This window comes from Strix aluco, chromosome 4 (assembly GCF_031877795.1).
Source record: "Strix aluco isolate bStrAlu1 chromosome 4, bStrAlu1.hap1, whole genome shotgun sequence".
Taxonomy (NCBI): Eukaryota; Metazoa; Chordata; class Aves; order Strigiformes; family Strigidae; genus Strix; species Strix aluco.
The window spans coordinates 46097784-46112483 of record NC_133934.1 but is presented as its reverse complement, the minus strand read 5'-3'; positions in this window follow the sequence as shown (position 1 = coordinate 46112483).

Sequence of the window (14700 nt, the reverse complement as noted above, 5' to 3'; positions counted from 1 at the left end):
ATTAGATAACTAAAAGCAATAGCAGCATCCTGCAGCGGAGCCCAGGAGCTGTAGGTGCTCTAGTAGGTTTTCCAGACCTGCAATTTTCAGGGTCCTCATTTTTATATAGTAGAAAGGAAGAGAAATCTCCAGATCAAGAGAAGATTTCAGGGCATCTAGGCTGCTTGCTCCATGAAGTGGGATTTCCTCAAATGCTCACGCTATTTTGAACTCACATGGGACAGCCTAATTCCCTCAAGCTGCACAGTTTCTGAAGACAAAAGCAGCAAGACAAGGACCCAGAGCCAAAACAGTGAAAGACACTTTCCAACACTGGAAAAAACTATTCATTCCACTTTGCTTCCACAATGGAGAGGGAGAGGGAGAGGGAGAGGGAGAGGGAGAGGGAGAGGGAGAGGGAGAGGGAGAGGGAGAGGGAGAGGGAGAGGGAGAGGGAGAGGGAGAGGGAGAGGGAGAGGGAGAGGGAGAGGGAGAGGGAGAGGGAGAGAAAAGAAGGGTTTCAACTTTTGTTTTATCTTATTTACAATTTTTTTTTGTCTTGTGTTTGCATGTGTATGAGAAAGTTTTTACATTCACAATTGCAACCTGTTCTAACATTGTCAAGATTTTTCTTTAGAAATTTTGTATGATTCACACAAGCAAATTTAATTTCTTGTCAAATATATTTAATTAAAACTGAAGACTAAGAAAGAAAACCTACAAAGGTTCATAATACCTAGGTGATAGAGTGTATGCCAAATAAGTGCATTCCAAGTACAAAATGAACTCACATCCGAGTCATAGAAAATACTTTTTTTGTCTACTCTAAATGATCATTACTCTAACAAAATTGGATCTATTCTTTTTTAAAAAATACATAGTATCATCACAGGCTGAAGTTGCAGAAATGTGTTCTGTAAGTCAGGTTTTTTTGTTTGTTTTTTGGTAGGTGAGAAGTATGAGAAATACAGAAAAAAAAAAAAAAAAAGAGACTTCTTCGTTCTTATGCTTTTAACCCCCTACCCCAAACTTGGCATCTTGGGCACGATGCACACAGCTGCTTTTTCAGCGCACAAGGGAAACATAAAATCATCCTAGTACAAATAACACTTCCTTTTAAGGTTGTATGTTAACAAGAACAATCTGTTTTGCAACTGCCAGTCTATAACTTGTCTAATCAACTCTCAAGTGGATATGACATGAAATTCACTGATTGGCTTTTTCTTCACTATCATTTCCTCTACAATTTATCCCTTAGTTCCATAACATTATCCACAGATATAAACTGTATATTTAAAGTCATTAGGCTTTCAGTTTTACTAGATAATACCAGCTGTACTGCAACTATTTAGTTTTAGTCTTTTATAATCCTATTTAAACTATATATTTTTTCCATTATTTGTATTTCACATAAAAATTGTCATCAGATAAATTAGAGAGAAACAGTGCTAACATTTTCTTAAACATCCATGACAAAACTGAATGAGAATTCTAATACCTTTAGTTTATCTCCACCTTAAAATAAAGCTATTTTTATAAAAAAACTTCAAATCCCATACATTCAAATTACATTTACAAACCTTTTTTTTTTTCATGTTTTCAGCTTCCTTACTAGAAAATATGCACAGTACGTCTGATAAATTTTATATTAAAATATTTTTTCATTCTCATTATGAGCCTCAAGTACAAACTGGAATGTGCTCTACCATGTGAATTTACCTGTCACCCTGACTGGGGACCTGCCTGAAGCATCCTCCTCATTTTCTTCTTGAACTTTTCCCCTTACAGAAACCCATGGATAAGGAGCAACAAGGGCACCACCTCTCATCCTAACATGAGCTGAGGACAGGCAGAACCAGGTCCAGGAAACCCTAAGGTTCACCATAATCCTTCAGCTAAACACCCATACATGCTTTGGAAGAACTGAGTCAAGGCTTTCTGCTGGTAGACTACATCGTTGTTAGCCGAGCTATTCAACTCAAACAAGTTTATGGTAAAGCAATGTCACAAAAGATGTTGAGTCTCCATTTCAGAACTCCAGAGTTCATCCTAAATCTTTTCTTGTCAGAAGCAAAGAAGTCCAGGATTACTGAATACACAGAAACCCTATTCTTCCAGAAAGCTGAGAGTATCAGTGGAATTACATGTTTGGCTTGGTTTTATACTCTTCCTGTGGCAGCCAGTTTTAACAACTCCTAGAGACACATGGTGGTTCGATGGACCTTTGCTCCATGAAGTGGGTGTGTGTTAGCTTATCAGTGCCTCGGACATCCAAACTAAGGACTTCACCAAAGGCTGGGTCCTTTCTCACCTTTGTATGCTACAGGACAATCTTACCTTTGTACCTGGATTTTTGTACAGTGCAAAACAGTGTGTAAATAGATAAAATTAAGCAGCATTAGTTTAATTAAAACCCTATAAATCAGGATTTTTATCCCAATTAAAGAGAGAATATTTTCACCAAATAACAAACTGTCCACCTTCTACCTAGTAAAGTCAAGCATACAGGAAAGAAATAACCTCCTCCAGAATGGGCACTTTTTCACAAATACAAGTATCTTCTATATAGCTAGTTATCATGCTGTTATACATTAACACATGCATATTTTTTTTCACACTAATAATATGGGGGGTGGGGGATAAGACAAGAAACAAACACACTTGATCTTCTCAAGGTCTGAAAAATCCAGATGACAGCACAGAGACTGAGGTTATAGCATGTAAGACAAAGCATTGTAAAATAATTGAACTATCCCTGTGCAAGCTAGAATGCAGACTGGAAACTGCAACTGCAGTAACATGATGTGTCATGTTGCTGTGGCTACATTTTCCCTTCCTTGAAAGTAGTTTGTTTCTATGACACCTTAAAATACACACTATAGATATACCACAAGAAATTAACCTGAGAAAACAGTTAAGTGGCACAAGTACAGAAAAATATGGGGAGGGGGGTAAGTGGAGAATGAGTGTACTTATGCATGAAGTATTTGCACATATATTAATGAAAGGTACATATTAATTTTGTATTTTTAAAAATAATGCATATTATTTATTATTCATATACAGTTGAAAAAATGTGCAAACAACTTACAAGTGCTGCCTAAACAGATACAAAAAGAAATATTCACAAATGTTCCAAGACCTAAGGTGTATTCCAGCAACATATTCAAGTGTTTGCATTACTGTCTATTCTTTGAATCTGCACCACTGAAGGAAAGAAAGACTTAAAGTATTCAAATATTTCAGAAGTTAGTACATGTTATGTTGGCAGTAACTTCAAGTATTGTCCTCAGAGCTCGTGATTTATTTCAGTGGCCAAATGAGAGATCACGGAGTTCTGTAGGAGAAGTACCAGTAGGCAACTTGGAGTACAGCACAGAATAAAGGCAGGCTTTTTTATATTAAGAAACAGAGACATTTATGAAGGAGCCTAATTACTTTGTACCCTGCAAAGCGTAACTAAATGATCTGGAAAATGAGAAATCTTTGAAAATGTTTGTTGTTCCATCCGTACCGTGCATTAGAACACAGGTTGAATTTAACAACACATGACTTACTAGCTTCATTATCATGATCCACAGGAAACATTCATTGCCAAAAAAATGTTTGTTTCATTGTAAATTCTTGAAACAAAATGTTCATAAGAAATGTAGATTTGGTAAAAAAAAAAAATCTGAAATGATTATTTTTCTGAACTTTTAAAATTACCTTCCCCCCCTTCTCTCTATGTGAAACAGGGTTAGAAGCCTATGTTTTTAAATGAGGTTTACAAGGAAGATAGCCACCCACTCACCTTTGAAATTCACTGATAATTTATGTAACTTGTTTCCTGCCGCTTAAGGGATTCTCAGTATACAAATAGTTTTAAAATTATGACTCTAAATACGTTAGAAAAAAGTTTGTGAAGATAAGAAGCTGTTTTGTAAAAGAGCAAGTTATTTTTATGGCGTTGTGCTGAAATACTTTTAAAATAGATGTATATAATCTTGACACAGTATTTTTACCTTATCTGAGGATCTTTTGCATAGTCAACTTCTTATTATGTCACTTTTATTAATTGATTAAGTTAAATCCATTCCTTGACTTTGATTCTGGGCCACAGTTGGGCAACTATATTTACAGGTAGTCTTGTTGAATAATTTTAATCAACTTTTATTATCAGTGAGCAAGCTATAGTTTCCACAACAAAACCAATGACTCCATAATAAAGCATCCATGAAGTTCTTGTAGGACATTAAGTGTTTGTTTGGGGTTTTTTTGTTTTGGAGTGGGTTTTTTTTACACCTTAGAATGAGGTTATTTACAGAAAATCAGATGAGTGATATATATGAGTCATATATTTTTAGAAAAATTTCATTTATATTTTTACTTTTCCAGACACAAAAGGAATTTTGCAGATGGCAGTTCTGCTGACTTGATCATATATAATATCTTGTGGTGATGCAGCACATTAAAAGTTATAAATGTTGGCAAAATCCTGATCCTATTGAAATCAAATGGAGTTTTCCCTTGACTTCAGTAATACCATTAAACTATTTTTAACTTAAAAAAAAAAAAATTACTTTTAAGACATTTTGAGGACAGTATTTTGGCCTATATTAGGGATTACAGATAACAAAATGACAGAAATTTATGAATCCTCACAAGACAGATATTTCTGTGTGCTCTTTTTGGTTTGTTTTTTAAAGTTACATTGCATGAATTGAGATATTTGCAATGTTGCATAAGCAAGGAGTAACTGCTGTGGCCTGGATAATGCTGCACAACACAGTGCTTAATATTCCCTCATGGCACTTAACTGCTCTCTAAGATTGGGGTGAAGGGAAGGGTCTCGCATTTCCCTGAGTTCTAATTTCTCTGAGCACATGATCTGTTTATCCCTTTCTGACAGAGGGCACATTTTCTCCACTTTCTCTGTCTTTACTGTCATTTGGTGAAGTGGCAGTGACAATATGGTTTGTCCTCCAGCCCTGTGGAGGCCCAAGTTGAGAGATGGACTCCTTGCACTGCTTGGCCTTGACAGTACCTTTCTGCTCGGGCTCATACCAGACTGTTTAGTTTCTGTAGAGGGAACCCCCAAGAATCCTAATTGTCATAAAAACAATTTTCTCCTCAAAATTATACCTGTATGTTGTGTGGTTACTGGCTCTAAAATGTCAGTGTTTTTCCAAAACCAGTTTAAAATGTCACTCTGCTATCATTAAAGAAGGGCTTAAAAAATATGAAGGGATTTTCTTTTAATTCAAAAATATCAGTAAAGGGCTAACAGGCAACAGGCTCGATGCTGGTTTGATGTAGATTGCCACCACTGGAAGTGGGCTGGATAATTCACAGGACAAATGTTAAAATCATTAATAACAAACATTCTGAGCAGAAGGAGCAGAATAAAACAGGTAGGAACAAGCACTGTATGTTGTCAGTGATAAAATTAAGAACTAGTGTCTATAGGATCTCTAATGAATATGGGCCGTATTAATTAATATAAGCAGAGAAGATTATACCTTTCATTTTTGGAAACTACCAAAACCCATGTAGAGAACAAGCTATGTTATTATGCAACTTTTTCTAGGTAACATGCAGATTGTAGAATTGTGGTAGCAGTAGGAACTTTCATTTGTGAAATACAGTCTCAAACTATCAGTAATAAGACTAAGCACTTTGTAATCATTTAAAAAAAAAAAAAATCCTTTTTCAAACACAAAACACACTATAATCACCCTCACATTGCACTCATTTATGACAGTTTCAAGATTAACCAGCCACCAGCTTGGAAGTTAATATCTTTAAATAGATATTCCAGTAGAGGAATAAATACTTACCTGTACCATGACATCAGTAATAAATTCTTTACTGCTGTAATCCCAAACTGAGTTTTACTGGCATCATCTTATTCCCAACTGCTCAGGATAACTTTTGGAAACAGTTACAACCATCATAAATACCAAACTATTTGACTCTCAAGTCTAAAAACTGAACACTGATTACCTCTAAGGGAAAGGCCAGTCTTCAGACTCAAAGATATTTTTCCTCTTATACAAAAAAAGCCAAAAATGGGTTCATTAAATTAAGCTCAAGGTTCTAGCTCAGAACACAGAAATTAAACTTGGTTCATGATTAGAGCAAACTATCAGAAAAGTACTGGATTAGCCATCCTTTGACATCTTGTGTAGCTTTATAGAAATTATAATGCAAACTGTAATTTACAGAAAGATTTCTGATCTTGTGTTTCTGTTTACATATTCATGAGATATTTGACAGTATAGGAAGACAGACAATGGTTTTTGATATACATAAACACAGATAATCCAGTAGTACCTTCTGACCTTTAATTTTTGAAAAATGTGGTGATATAATATTTTGTGTGGGCTTTGTTTTGGTTTTTTTTTTTTTTAGGGTGAAGACAGAAATACAAGAAAAGGTTTATTTGCTGTAGGTTTTTATTGGTTGTTTTATGGTTTTAACATTTTTTTTTCTTAAGCCAAACTCATGCTATTGCAACAAAATCAGTATGCAGTATACTGAAAACAGAACAATAATCAAAGTTTTTATCTGTACCGCAGACTTTTAGCTTTTGTTATTATCTGTCAGGAAGCATCTAGCACTAATTTTTACAAAACTTAAATTGAATTCAAACCAAGAACTGTTATAAATATCATTAATGCTATAACACTAAATTCTTACCACACATCAGTTTCAGAAAACATGAGATACCTTTTTCCTATGGGAAAACAATATGACTTTTTTTGACAGACCTTAATACACATAAAATGTATACTAAACACATTATCAAAAATAATAAAACTCACAAGCCATCCCATACAGTGTACAGGTTGAATTTCTTTGATACTCTAACATTAAAGTAAAAATATATCTGAAAACAAGTAATCTAGTCTCTGTTGCAGAATCAGAACAGTCCTAGAACTGGGACTAGTGCTAGCAGTCCTGACACTTGGTAGTCCTATCTGGGTCCAGCTCTGAGTGCTTGCTCGTAACTTAAAATCCAGGCTGAATACTTAAAGAACACATTTTACACCTGTTCTGTTCCTCTTCCATCAGTAAATTGTAGTAAAATAACAGTGCTCACTATTTCCTCTTTCCTTTCCTGAGAAATTTCACAAGCTGAATATCTTGAAAAATATATATTTGGAGAACTACTGGCTCTAAAAGTCTGCTCATGTCTAACTTTGGGGGTTTGTTTGGGCTTTTTGTTGTTGTTGTTTTGGGGTTTCTTGTTTGGTTTTAGTCTGTGTTTAAATCTTGTTACAATCCCTGTAATGAGATTTCACTTGTTACAGTAATTTTTAATGTGTATGGGTGAGTAAGGGAACAAATGGATGCTGCGATGCCTTAATGAGAATGTTTGCTGTTGTGGAGATTAATATGGAAAACGGATTATACCACCAACTGTTGCTGGATTGGATCTGAAGTCTTGGCTGTGTGAATAAAATAATAAGTACTCATGATGCAGTGTATGACAAAGAGCATAAATAGATTTTTGGAGAGTTTCTAAATAATACACATTTTTAGTTATAAAATGCATTCATTATTTTTAGATAAAGCACTAAAATATCAAAATAGCTAAGTAGTATAGTCATTTATGAGATTCTGCTTTTGGTACAAAGGAATGGGAAAGCTAAATGATTAGTATAAAATAGGCAATAGCTACAGCACTTTGTAAAGATAATACAATCACTTCATATTATGGTTTTCTTGAAAAGATAAAAGAAGTATTCTAATTTTAATACCTGGTACTTGCATATATGTTTTGCTGATCAGGGATATCAATTAAACTCAGACACCAGAGTGAAAAGAGCAGGCATATTTTACTAGAAATAACTAAATAATGTAACAGAATAATACAGAAAACATACAGTAAGAAAAGACAGAATAGTGCACTTAAACAAATAGGAAAATACAGGGTAATGCATCAAATCATTACTACTTGAGAGAGAGAGAGAATAGTGATTAAGAAAGATCCATCACCACTTGCATACGTTACCATCATCCAGATCCGCAGTCGCTGGGGAGCCCCGGTTACAGCGAGGATTTGGAGAACCTTTCCCTGCAAGTGGGAAATCCTACGCGGTGCGTCCACCCGTAGGTGAGGCTTCCAAAGTCGCTGTGAGCGGGCCCAGCCTTATATACCTAAAAATCAGTAAGCCAGAATAGCTGACACCTTTGTTTTAAGCGGAAATATCTGGTTTTCATCTCAGTTAGGTTCCCCCCAGAGCCTGGCCAGGGCTTAAGGGAGAAGCTAAGGGAGTTTCCCTGCTTATCTAGTTAATTTATGAGCAAGGTCACAAGGCCAGACAACTGTTTCCGTGGCCTTGTTATCTTGCTTACACATAAAGAAATATAAGGATACATTCAGGATAGACATGTTTTATGCTGTTTAAACTACATCTTCTATGCATATTTCACTAATGACTACATACAGAGTTAGCAGTTTCAGTTCAGGGCCTGTTGCTCAGGCTTCAGTATTCCCACCTTTTACATCAGAACAGTTGGTTTGCTATAACTTAGTATAATACCTAATAGCACAATGGTTATCAGTTATAAAATGTACAGGATTCATCTATAGGTCAACTCTGGCTTGGGCTTATTGTCCAAGCCTTAGCACTTCAATATACCTAGTACCCTGTGTACAAAGAGAAGGGAGGATAGATCTTTTTTTTCTTCTGAGCCAGTGCAGAAATTGATAGTGTTACCTCTTGGTATAGATACTTCACTTACTGGTGCAAATAGAAAAGATGATCTTTAATGGGTTATTTTCTTTCTTTTAAATGGACAAGGAGGTGGCAAACAGGGGTGCAGAATGGACCTTCAGGCGACAAAGCATAACAGCTCTAGCACTACATTATGACAATTTGCATAAGCTTTTTTAGAGTTTTTTCATCCATGAAGCTTGTGACAGAGTGTGGAAGAGATTATAGGTTAAAAGAGTAAAATCTAGACACTCTTTTTTGGATATTCCTCAAACAGGACAAATTTTGCATTTCCTTTTTCTTTTCTCAGCTGAATGCAGGTTTACTACTGCACACAGTAATTAGTCAAGAGCAGTATAAACCAGGAAGAAATCATGGGTTCAAACAATGACCTACCTACAAAAATTGCACCAGTAGTCACATCATTCACTTGTCCTACAAATGATGAGAACTTTCTGCCTGTTGGGAGTGTAGTGTCTTTTACCCTTTTTCTTAGATTTCTTTTTTTTTTCCTCTCTCATTTTTCCCCTGGCTGACATTCAATTTTAAAACTATACACTTTTTGTAAAGCCCATAGCAACCTTTTTGTTATGCTTCTTCCCCATAGTATGTTCTCATTATGGAGTCAGCCCCAAATAAGTATATTACAATGAACTTCAGGGGGCTTTATTTATTTTTATGCTGTTTGGGGGGGGTTTGGTTGGTTTTGGTGGGGTTTTTTAAACAAATCCATGACATTTCCTGTCATCATAGTTGAAGGGATGTTACGACAAAAATGTACTTGTAGAAAAACTAAATGATCAACATTGGTTTTATATGTAAGATTAAAGCTCTACAGACTAGTTATTAGCTAGTAGTAATTTATGACTTGGTGCATTGATTTTTAGTGCCATGTGAGGATAATGGTAAAATGAACACTACTCTGTCACATAATGAATAATAAAACAAGCTCTAAGTTACAGAGAAGATCAAGTAGTATGCTAGCTGGTGGTTGCCACAAGCCATTTTGATAATATATCTAAATTCAATTAGACATAGTTGTTATATTATCAGAAGTGAACTACTTCACTAACAAACAGGCCCTGAAAGACATACTTTCTTTCCAGTTGTAGAGACAACAAAATATGTATTTTTATGGAAATAGGAAAGGATTTCTTGTGGCATAGGACAGTACCCTATTACCATCTATTTAACAAAATTCTTAACAGCTTAAAATTAATTATTTTGCACATAATATTGTTCTATCACTGATCATAGCCTCTATCTCTACAGTGTGAAGGGTACTTAAATGGTAAAAAAAAATTAATCTTGTAACAGTAACCAAAAAAAGAAATAAAATTCAAACAGTTTGCTTCCAAAAGGAGATAAAAGAAACTTCACAACAATTACAGAGGCTTTGCTATTTTGCATGTTTGATTTATTTTTTTAAGCCAAAGACCTTTCCTCCTTTTAAAACACTGAGTTGAGATGAAGTACAAGAGTGATTCACATTCTGTTATTAGATAAAATTTTGTTTATTTTGGCTCTGAGTAAAGATTTCTCTTTATATTCTCCAAGTAAACATCTGTTTCTTGGGCTTGCCTTCCTTCTACTATGACTAAAGTTTTGAGACAGACTGAAAAATTAAACATTGGGAACTTATCCCATTGCACATTTTGAAGATTGATGAAACTCTATCCACCTTGAATGACACACTGAATACATGGAACTGTGGATGTGGGAGCTATGAAGTGAAACAGCAAAGTTATTTGTGATTTATAAGCTCCAGAAGGCTTTACATCAATAATAGCAGGAAAAGCTTTCATATGGTCTAGAATGAAATCTGCTTCTTAGCAAACAGGAAAAAAAACCTTAAGAATGAAAGTTGATTTAAAGGATGTAATCTTCCTGCAGGTGAAAGCACCCTCTTATTGCTACTTATTCTAAATGAGACCTTCAGTTTTGTTCCTAGCACCAAGCATTTCTTGGCTTCCAATGGATTTATTGCTCTCCAGCCTGAGTTTCCAGCAAACACTTCTCTACCTCAGAAGATGAGATCAGTGGCTTCAGACTTTTAAAGGTGTAGTCTTCCATAAATTTGAAATTTTAAGTTATACACCAGCAAATTATAGTAGATATAGACTGTCATGAACTGAGTTATAAGTTGTGTTTAGGCAGCTACTCAGAAAGTTGTCCTGAACTTAAAGAAGAAAAATTCACTCATTACTCACTCATCTGTCTATCTATCTATATATACACACACATATATATCTATAACTATCCAACTATATCTTTTCCTCATTTTAGCACAGATCATGTGTATTCAATGCAGGTGATGTTGGAACACAAACACGGTACTATCCCATCAAGGGATGTGAGACAATGATTTTAAAGCAACATCACACCAGCTAGTACAAAGGCCTTCACAAAACCAAATGGGGGAAAGGCTCCTTCACTCTCCCTCCCGTGCTGCATATCCTACAAAGGCCAGTCCCACCTGGATACGCTGCAAGTACCCGCAGAGTCCCCCAGCCCACACAACCCATCTGGTGTGACCACAAGGCATTCACAGAACTACGCAGACTGCCTCAGGCGCTTCCAGGCAGAATCTCCTACCAGAGAATACACTAACCCATAAAGACATATTTTGTCAGGTAAAAAGGAAGATAGATAAGGATAGCAAAAAAATACATACACAGACACATAAATACATGAACAAGGTATGTGCAGGTGCATCTGCGCAAATAATCACATTCTTTTCCTACAACTTCTCAACACTTTTTCCAGCTCCCTTTCTTCCTTGTGCTCAGAATGACTTTGAAATAATAGGTGCATAACTGTATCATTTCATCATATACCCAGCAAGCTTTGAGTTGTTTTCTAGGTGTTTTGGTTTTGATTCAGTTTCTGTTTGTTTATTTGTTTTGGGGTTTTGCAGGCATCTGAAGTTTGAGAATGTTCACACAGTTCTACTGGAAGGTGTTTAACTATCTTATAATTAGGTTGTTTGGGAGAAATCAGAGAAACTTGCTTAACTTAGCAACTGTCTTGTGCATACTCAGTACAAAAACTGACTCGAGAGAGACTTCAGGGAAAGCCTACAGCTACGTTACCTCTCTGGGGTGCAGGAAGACAAGACTGCTTAGAACATTTGAGCAGAGTCCTGGCACTAGGAGGAAAGGAGGTCATCGCTACAAACTGAAAGCTGCTGGTACTCATCTTTCTGTGATGGCAAATCCCAGAGCAAATGTTATTCAGTGCAGGCAAAATATATCTATATTTTTATACTAAGGGAATAGTGCATACTTTTTTCTTGTCTGAAGATTTTTGGCCGTGTCTTGCATTATAGTCTTACCTGAGAAAACTGAACTCTAGCCATGGCTGTAACTGTTTCACACGAATCTCACTTGCTGAAAACTTGAAACAGCTCATTCAGACACCACAGCCACTAGGGCAGTATCATCTGCTCCAATGTGATGGAAGCATTATTTCTTGGTTACCCTATTTCGATTAGGCACTGAAGTTACTGAAATCTACTAAAAAAGTGAAGAGTTTTTTCCTCTCTGTTTCCTACAGGCAGGATGATTACATAATTTTCTACTGTTTTACTTGAAATGTAGAGGTGTAGAATCGGTAAAGATGACCAAGAAAATTTAGTTTCATGGAAGACCTCACTTGATTTTTTAAATTTTTTTTTTCCTGTTAACCAGAGATCAAAGGCAAATTTTTACATATACATGTAACACAACAGGATATTTAAAATATATCATTCTGGACCTTCTGTCTCAAATTCTTCTAGAGGAAACCAAACTTCTATCAGGAAAAAGCCTACTTTGTTAATATAGCCAAAACAGGGAAATATTCTAAAACAAACCCCCAAACAACAAATAATGTTTCAGTAAGCTGCCTGGTGTATAAATAAATTGTCTTATTGCTGATATCATTAAGATGCATGACAATGCTATGATTTCAATAACAGAAGTACATATGTTTTCTGTCAAAATAGAGAGAAGAGTGGAGTTTGTGTCTCAACATTTTCAGTGGTGTCCACAGCAGCATGCAACTGAAGGTGTTTGGCAACAGGTGCTCAGAGCAGCAGCAAAACTCCCTCGTAGACACACCACTGCATCTCCACTACACAGAGGAATAAAGTCTCTGGGATAGCAGGAGTGGGGTGCAGAGTCACTCATCCACTCTTAGAGGTCTCATCACAGCCAAGAGATGATACACTGGTCTACAGCAAGGCAGCACAAAGGCAAAAGCAGCTCCTGCTGTGCAGTCACCCTCACTGCTTGCTGCCATGATGCTCATAGGCAGTATGGAAAACCCAATTGTTTTGGGTAATTCAGCTCTAGGACAGACACATTTCTTCTCTTTCTCTGCTAAATGGTTATGGCAGTGGCCTACTACTCCCTGAAAGGAAGTTTTGAGTGAGTTAGAAAACAGTCATCTATCTTTACAATTTTGCTAAATCTATGTTTGTATCCTCCTTAGAGAAATTCTATACATATTGGAAGCACATGTTTTTGACAGTTTTATTGTTCAATCCATTTTGTTCAGCTGTCTGCAACTGACATCCTCCTCCTTACTATTATTTTTCTTAATAGAAATACACCTCTAAGATCAGCAGGTTGTGGCATTTCTGAATGATCTTGAAAACCAGGATTAAACATTTCCCAGATTTTGGGAAGATAACCACTTGTATATTGTTACTGAGTGATTGGAAGACTCTGGAGTAAACAGAATACTAATGCAAATTCCTCAGAGTGATGTTTCACGTACTTCTGACATTACTACAATAACTGTTAATTAAATCCACTCAACTAGAACACACTCTAGGAATCACTGACTTAATTTACTGAGCACTTCAAATTTTAAATTACTAAAGAATGAAAGGTACAAAAAATAACTGTTGATCAAGCGTGCTAAATTTTTCACAACATAACTTCTACACATTTCATATAAAGAAGCAATCTAAATCAGCATGTCCACTATGAGATGAATATGTTTCTTTTCCAATGTGAGAGCTATTTGTCATTCCAAAGATCATCCAACTAGCTGTTCTTATTGGTGTCATAAATATATGCAGTCATATGTCAATACAGTCTCATCCTCCTTAAGAATATCTTTTATTTGAAGGCGCTTTTTTTAAACCTTTTCCTACTGGTGAAAATATCACACTTCCCCATGGATGTGATATTTCCTTATTCTTCCTACATATATGAAAAGTCTTAATATTCACGATGCTAAGCTACCAGTGCTCACATTAAATTCCACTGCTTGGAGCCAGTAAGCACACTGTAAATCTCAAATACAACATTATATTAACGGTATATTGCACCATCACCACCAGGACAGTAAAAAATTATACCCAATTGTTTCCACTGGTGTTGGGTAAAATTTTAAGGAAACTTTACCCTAGTTTGATGTAGCTGACAACAGTGTTCTGCATAATGACACGGCCATGTAGTGTTAACCAATAATGGTAAATCCCCTGGATGTCAGTGTCCATTTTCTGACATCTGAAAACTGTTGGAAGATGATGCAACTTCATCCCTAAGGTCCCCAGTAAAAAACAAAAACCAGACTAAACCAACCAACAAACAAAAAGTATCCCACTAATCAAAATGCACCTTGTTTCACTAACACATATATCCAGAGCAGCCCTGGTGAACCAACAGGCACCTCCAAGCAACTGTCGGCTCCCAGAGGCCTGCCGGGAGAGCAGACAGATCACAGCCCAAGGAAAGTAACACAGCTAGTTTTTCCAAACTCTGGTTTATACACAAAGGGAAAAAGCAAACCATGGATCATTAAACACGACAGTGACATCCACCTACGGACTATCACCATGTTGAATTACATGATTATTTATCTTGTTGACCAGAAGAAAACAGGAGGCTCTGAAAACCCATTTCAGCTGTTGTTAGTCTTTAGTATGCTTAACCATGCAGTTAATCCATGTAGCAGGCAACCTAATGATTTAAGGAATATTATTAGACTGGTTTCAAAGAGTAAGAGAATGGTTCCATAGCTT